The following is an 8,675-nucleotide window of genomic DNA, read 5'->3' as shown; positions in this document are numbered from 1 at the left end:
TTCAGAAGCGGAGAGGAGTTGCGGACCTGAATTGCAGGGAGCCCTCAGGCACCAGTCCTGAAGCGGCTGCGGCAGCGGCGGGCTGGTCCTAGCGTTCGGCCGCAGTTTCCTCAGGGAGAAGCAGCCAGCCACACAGCCCACTCACACCTCCGGAACCTGAGGAGAAGGGCACTCTTGGCAAAAGCTAGGTACTTGCATATATTTTACCATGCCTCCCCACCCCCAAGCCAGCTTCAGCGGCTGAATTCCTAGGCCTGAGATAGACCCTGGTGAGCACCTAGAGCCATCCTCCCGGCCTTGGGGAAGGAAAAAATTTGCAACTGGGGGGAAAAGATAATTTGCTAGCTCCATTAACTGGGAGAGCTAAGGACAGAAGCGGCTCCTGTTCAGGCATAAACCGTCCGTGGACCTTGAGCACCTTTCCCTTCTGCATGGACCTGTGTGGGCCTATTTCGGGAGAATAGGCCCTTGTTGGCAAACTCCAACCATTTCAGCTGTGCGGTGGACAGGTGGGTGTTTGATGTTTGACATTGCTTTGCCTATTAAACAAGGTCCTCATCTACCTACAACAGGGACCTAAGGACTGGTGGCTCCACTTGGGTCGCCCAGCCACCCGCGACAGGGGTCTAGGGATAACTGGTACCTCCCAGTCCTTACAACAAAAACTTTGGGTGCCCATGGTCCCTCTGCAGAGTCCGCCCACCAGCATGCTCTAAGGAACAGAGACGCGTTTTCCTCAGAGACACATGGGGGTCAGTTCTCAGCCCCCTGCCTTGTTCAGAGCGTGACCCCCTGCTGCAATCAGATACGGGTGTATATGCCAATCACCCCTGCCTCTCTAAGACTGTAGGACAGAGCATGTCCCACATACTTCATATCAGCTACCTGGAAATCTGAGCTGAATTCATACAAGAAAACTGAATGGACTCCTAGACTGATATACCTGATAACAGCTCTAGCCAGCTGGGGACAGGACACCAGAGCTCCAAAGGCGAAAATAATCAAGCTAGCTCACTCAAGCAACCCATAGGGGTATACCAAAACAAAACGAAGCTAGCAGCTACGACACAGTAAGCAAGCATAAACTAATACAATAACTTATAGATGGCTCAGAGACAACAGTCAATATCAAGTCGCATAACGAAACAGGCCACGATCACCTCAACAGGCTACCAAAACAAAGAATCCAGGGATCTTTTAGATGAAAGTGCATTCCTGGAATTACCAGATGCAAAATACAGAAGTTTAATATTCAGAACCCTTCAAGACATCAGGAAGGAAATGAGGCAATACACAGAACAAGCCAAGGAACACACAGGTAAAGCAACTGAAGAAATCAGAAAGATTATTCAGGAACATAATAAAAAGTTTAATAAGCTGGAAAACTCCATAGACAGACAGCAATCAGAAATTCAGAAGATCAACAATAAAATTACAGAATTAGATAACTCAATAGGAAGTCAGAGGAGCAGAATTGAGCAAGTAGAAGCTAGAATTTCTGAACTCCAAGATAAATCACTTGGTACTAATATATTTGAAGAAAAATCAGATAAAAGAATTTTTTTTATATAACTTTTATTAAGCTTCAAGTGAACGTTTACAAATCCAATCAGTCTGTCACATATAAGTTTACATACATCTCACTCCCTACTCCCACTTGCTCTCCCCCTCTTGAGTCAGCCCTTTCAGTCTCTCCTTTCTTGACAATTTTGCCAGCTTCCCTCTCTCTCTATCCTCCCATCCCCCCTCCAGACAAGAGTGGCCAACACAATCTCAAGTGTCCACCTGATATAATTAGCTCACTCTTCATCAGCGTATCTCTCCCACCCGCTGACCAGTCCGTTTCATTTCTGATGAGTTGCCTTCGGGGATGGTTCCTGTCCTGTGTCAACTGAAGGTCTGGGGAGCATGGCCGCCGGGATTCCTCCAGTCTCAGTCAGACCATTAAGTTTGGTCTTTTTATGAGAATTTGGGGTCTGTATCCCACTGATCTCCTGCTCCCTCAGGGGTCCTCTGCTGTGCTCCCTGTCAGGGCAGTCATCGATTGTGGCCGGGCACCAACTAGTTCTTCTGGTCTCAGGATGATGTAGGTCTCTGGTTCATGTGGCCCTTTCTGTCTCTTGGGCTCTTAGTTGTCGTGTGGTCTTGGTGTTCTTCATTTTCCTTTGCTCCAGGTGGGTTGAGACCAATTGCTGCATCTTAGATGGCCGCTTGTTAGCATTTAAGACCCCAGATGCCACATTTCAAAGTGGGATGCAGAATGATTTCATAATAGAATTATTTTGCCAATTGACTTAAAAAATGAAGAAAACTTAAGAATCATGTGGGACTCTATTAAGAGAAATAACCCATGACTGATTGGAGTACCCGAACAAGGAGGGATAACAGAAAATACAAAAAAAATTGTTGAGGATTTGCTGGCAGAAAACTTCCCTGATATTGTGAAAGATGAGAAGATATCTATTCAAGATGCTCATCGAACTCCACATAAGGTAGATCTTAAAAGAAAGTAAAAGAAAGTCACCAAGACATATTATAATCAAACTTACCCAAACCAAAGATAAACAGACAATTATAAGAGCAGTGAGGGATAAAAGAAAAGTCACCTACAAGGTAGAGCCAATAAGAATAAGCTCGGACTAGTCGGCAGAAACCATGCAGGCAAGAAGGCAAAGGGATGACATGTTTAAAAAATTGAAGGAAAAAAATTGCCTGTCAAGAATCATACACCCATCAAAACTGTCTCTCAAATATGAAGGTTAAATTAAGACATTTCCAGATAAACACAAGTTGAGGGAATTCATAAAAACCAAACCAAAACTACAAGAAATACTAAAGGGAGTTCTTTGGTTAGAAAATCAATACTATCATGTATCAACCCAAGACTAGAACAGTGGGCAGAACAACCAGAAAGTCAACCCAGACAGGGAAATCCAAAAAAGCAAAGCAAGATTATTAAAAAAAAAAAAAGCTGAAAACAGGGTAACAGCGATGTTATTATATAAAAGAAGGCAATATTAAAATAATAAAGAGGGACTAAGAAATGTAATCATACACCTTCCATATGGAGAGGAAGACACGGCGATACAAAGAAATAAAAGTTAGGTTTAAATTTAGAAAAATAGGGGTAAATAATAAGGTAACCACAAAGGAGACAAACTATCCTACTCATCAAAATAAAATACAAGAAAAAAATAGAGACTTAGCAGAAACAAAATCAACAACACATTAAATTAAGTGGGAAAAAAAAACTGTCAACAGCACACAAAAAGACATTAAAGTGATAGCACTAAATTCATAAAAAAAAATTCATACCTATCCATAATTACCCTGAATATAAATGGACTAAATGCACCAATAAAGAGACAGAGAGTGGCAGAACGGATTAAAAAACAAGATGCCCACAAGAGACACACCTTAGACTTAGAGACACAAACAAACTAAAACTCAAAGGATGGAAAAAAAAGTATCAAGCAAACAACAGTCAAAAAAGAGCAGGAGTGGCAACATTAATTTTTGACAAAATAGACTTTAAAGTTAAATCCATCAGAAAAGATAAGGAAGGACAGTATATAATGATTAAAGGGATAATACACCAAGAAGATATAACCATATTAAATATTTATGCACCCAATGACAGGGCAGCAAGATACATAAAACAAACTCTATCAGCACTGAAAAGTGAGATAGACAGCTCCACAATAATAGTAGGAACTTCAACACATCACTTTTGGTGAAGGGCAGGACATCCAGAAAGAAGCTCAATAAAGACACGGAAGATCTAAATGCCACAATCAACCAACCTGACCTCGTAGACATATACAGAACACTCCACCCAAAAGCAACCAACTACACTTTGTTTTCTAGTGCACATGGAACATTGTCTAGAATAGACCACATATTACTTCATAAAGCAAGCCTTAGCAGAACCTAAAACATTGAAATATTACAAAGCATCTTCTCTGACCACAAGGCCATAAAAGTGGAAATCAATAACAGGAAAAGAAATCAAACACTTGGAAACTGAACAATACCCTGCTCAAAAAGACTGGATTATAGAAGACATTAAGGATGGAATAAAGAAATTCAGAGAATCCAATGAGAATGAAAACACTTCCTATCAGAACCTTTGGGACACAGCAAAAGCAGTGCTCAGAGGCCAATTTATATCAATAAATGCACACATCCAAAAAGAAGAAAGGGCCAAAATCAAAGAACTATCCCTACAACTTGAACAAATAGAGAGCAACAAAAGAAACCCACAGGCACCAGAAGAAAAGAAATAATAAAAATTAGAGCTGAACTAAATGAAATAGAGAACAGAAAAACAATTGAAAGAATTAACAAGACCAAAAGCTGACTTTTTGAAAAACTCAACAAAATTGATAAACCATTGGCCAAACTGACAAAAGAAAAACAGGAAAGGAAGCAAATAACCCAAATAAGAAATAAGATGGGCGATATCACAACGGACCCAACTGAAATTAAAAGAATCATATCAGATTACTATGAAAAACTATGCTCAAAACAAATTTGAAAACCTAGAAGAAATGGATGAATTCCTAGAAACACACTACCTACCTAAACTAACACAAACAAAGTTAGAACAACTAAATAGACCCATAACAAAAGAGATGGAAAAGGTAATCATTAAATTCCCAACAAAGAAAAGCCCTGGCCCAGATGGCTTCACTGTAGAGTTTTATCAAACTTTCAGAGAACAGTTAACACCACTACTACTAAAGCAGTTTCAGAGCATAGAAAAGGACAGAATATTCCCAAACTCATTCTGTAAAGCCAGCATATCCCTGATACAAAAACCAGGTAAAGGTACCACAAAAAAAGAAAATTACAGGCCTATATCCCTCAAGAACTTAGATGCAAAAATCCTGAACAAAATTCTAGCCAACAGAATTCAACAACATATCAAAAAAATAATTCACCATGACCAAGGGGGATGTATACCAGGTATGCACGGATGGTTCAACATCAGAAAAACAATTAATGTAACCTATCATATAAATAAAACGAAAGAGAAGAAGCACATGATTTTATCAATTGATGCAGAAAAGGCATTTGACAAAGTTCAACACCCATTCATAATAAAAAATCTCAGCAAAATAGGAATAGAAGGAAAATTCCTCAGTATAAAAAAGGGCATTTATACAAAGCCAATAGCCAACATCTTCCTAAATGGAGAGAGTCTGAAAGCATTCCCCTCGAGATCCGGAACCAGACAAGGATGCCCTTTATCACCACTCTTATTCAACATTGTGCTGGAGGTCCTAGCCAGAGCAATTAGGCTAGATAAAGAAATAAAGGGCATCCAGGTTGTCAAGGAAGATATAAAAGTATCTCTGTTTGCAGATGACATGATCTTATACACAAAAAAACCCTAAAGAATCCTCCAGAAAACTACTGAAACTAATAGAACAGTTCAGCAGAGCATCAGGATATAAGATACACAGAAAAAATCAGTTGGACTCCTCTACACCAACAAAAAGAACATCGAAGAGGAAATCACAAAATCAATACTATTTACAGTAGCCCCCAAGAAGATAAAATACTTAACAATAACTCTTACCAGCGATGTAAAAGATCTATACAAAGAAAACTATGAGACACTACTGCAAGAAAGTGAAAGAGACCTATATAAGTGGAAAAACATACCTTGCTCATGGATAGGAATACCTAACACAGTAAAAATGTGTACTCTACCAAAAGGCATCTATAGATACAATGCAATTCCTATCCAAATTCCAATGACATTTTTTTATGAGATGGAGAAACAAATCACCAACTTCATATCGAAGGGAAAGAGGCCCTGGATAAATAAAGCATTACTAAAACAAGAAGAACAAATTGGGAGGACTCACTCTACCAGATTTTAGAACCTATTATACTGCCACAGTAGTCAAAACAGTCTGGTAGTAGTACATTAACAGATACATAGATCAATGGAACAGAATTGAGAATCCAGACATAAAACCATCCACATATGAGCAGCTGATATTTGACAAAGGCCCAAAATCAGTTAAATGGGGGAAAAGACAGTCTTTTTAACAAATGGTGTTGACATCACTGGATATCCATCTGCCAAAAAATGAAACAAGACCCATACCTCACACCATGCACAGAAATGAACTCAAAATTGATCAATGACCTAAATAGAAAACCTAAAATGATAAAGATCATGGAAGAAAAAATAGGGACAACGTTAGGAGCCGTAATACATGGCTTAAACAGTATACAAAACATAACTAACAATGCAGGAGAGAAACTAGATAACTGGGAGCTCCTAAAAATCAAACACCAATGCTCATCCAAAGATTTCACAAAAAATAATAAAAAGATTACCTACAGACTGGGAAAAAGTTTTTAGCTATGACATTTCCAGTCAGTACCTGATCTCTAAAATCTACATGATACTGGAAAAACTCAACTGCAAAAAGACAAATAACCCAACTAAAAAATGGGCAAAAGACAACTCTTCAGACAGGGATTGGACTGGACAATGGGATAGAAAAAGATGGTAGTGAAGAATGAGCTTCTTGGGTGAAGTAGACACTTGAGACTATGTTGGCATCTCCTACCTAGAGGGGAGATGAGAGGGCAGAGGGGGTCAGAAGCTATCGGAATGGACATGAAAAGAGAAAGTGGAGAGAAGGAGAGGGCTGCCTCATTAAGGGGAGAGCAATTAAGAGTATACAGCGAGGTGTCTATAAATTTTTGTATGAGAGACTGACTTGATTTGTAAACTTTCACTTAAAGCACAATAAAAGTTTTTAAAAAGTGGACAAAAGATATGAACAGGGACTTCACTAAAGAAGGCATTCAGGTAGCTAACAGATACGTGAGGAAACGCTCATGATCATTAGCCATTAGAGAAATGCAAATGAAAACTACAGTGAGGTTCTATCTCACGCCAACAAGGCTGGTATTAATCCAAAAAACACAGAATAATAAATGTTGGAGAGGTTGTGGAGAGACTGGAACACTTATACAGTGCTGGCGGGAATGTAAATGGGTAACCACTTTGGAAATCGATTTGGCACTTCCTTGAAAAGCTAGAAATAGAACTACCATAGGATCCGGCAATCCCACTCCTTGGAATATATCCTAGAAAAATAAGAGCCTTTATACAAGCAGATACATGCACACCCATGTTCATTGCAGCACTGGTTACAGTAGCAAAAAGATGGAAGCAACCAAGGTACTCAGCAATGGAGGAATGGATAAATTAATTATGGTATATTCACACAATGGAATACTACACTTTGATAAAGAACAGTGATGAATCAGTGAATCATTGCATAACATGAAGGAACCTGAAAGGGATTATGCTGAGTGAAATTAGTCAGTTGCAAAAGGACAAATATTGCATAAGACCACTATTATGAGAACTCGAGAAATAGTTTAAACAGAGAAGAATATATTCTTTGATGGTTAGGAGAGGAGGGAGGGAGGGAGGGAGGGAAGGAGAGGTGTGTTCACTAATTAGATAGTAGATAAGAGCTATTTTAGGTGAAGGGAAAGACAACACACAATACAGGAGAGGTCAGCGCAACTGGACTAAACCAAAAGCAAAGAAGTTTCCTGAATAAACTGAATGCTTTGAAGGGCAGTGTAGCAGGGGTGGGGGTTTGGGGACCATGGTCTCAGAGGACATCTAAGTCAACTGACACAACAAAATCTATTAAGAAAACATTCTGCATCCCACTTTGGAGAATGGCATCTGAGGTCTTAAACCCTAGCAAGCGGCCATTTAAGATGCATCAATTGGTCTCAACTCACCTGGAGCAAAAATGAAGAACACCAAAGACACAAAGTAATTGTGAACCCAAGAGACAGAAAGGGCCACATAAACCAGAGACTACATCAGCCTGAGACCAGAAGAACTAGATGGTGCCTGGCTACAAATGATGACTGCCCCAACAGGGAACACTACAGAGAACCCCTGAGGGAGCAGGAAAGCAGTGGGATGCAGACCCCAAATTCTCCTAAAAAGACAGACTTAATGGTCTGACTGAGACTAGAAGGACCTCGGTGGTCATGGTCCCCAGACCTTCTTTTAGCCCAAGACAAGAAGCATTCCCAAAGCCAATACTTCAGACACGGATTGGACTGGATCATGGGATAGAAAATGCTGGTGAAGAATGAGCTTCTTGGATCAAGTAGGCACATAAGACTATGTTGTCATCTCTTATCTGGAGGCGAGATGAGAGAACAGAGGCTGTCAGAAGCTGGCAGAATGGACAGGAAAAGAGAGAGTGGAGGTAAGGAGTGTGCTGTCACATTAGGGGGAGAGTAACTAGGAGTACATAGCAAGGTTTATGGAAATGCTGGTGTCATGGTGGTTAAGTGCTACAGCTGCTAACCAAAGGGTTGGCAGTTCAAATCCACCAGGCGCTCCTTGGAAACTCTATGGGGCAGTTCCACTCTGTTCTATAGGGTCGCTATGAGTTGGACTCCACTCCCCGGAACTGGGTTTCTGGGTAGCAAGGTGTATGTAAATTTTTGTATGAGAGACTGACTTGATTTGTAAACTTTCACTTAAAGCACAATAAAAATAAAAAAAAGAAAGTCATATGAGAGGCACGGTTAGAATCCCATTCACAGATGTAAAAACTGACATTGAGAGTAGATAAATGATATGCTGACGGTTTCATGGCTGT

This window comes from Loxodonta africana, chromosome 12 (assembly GCF_030014295.1).
Source record: "Loxodonta africana isolate mLoxAfr1 chromosome 12, mLoxAfr1.hap2, whole genome shotgun sequence".
NCBI classification, from domain to species: domain Eukaryota; kingdom Metazoa; phylum Chordata; class Mammalia; order Proboscidea; family Elephantidae; genus Loxodonta; species Loxodonta africana.
Note: the sequence above shows the minus strand (reverse complement) of the source record.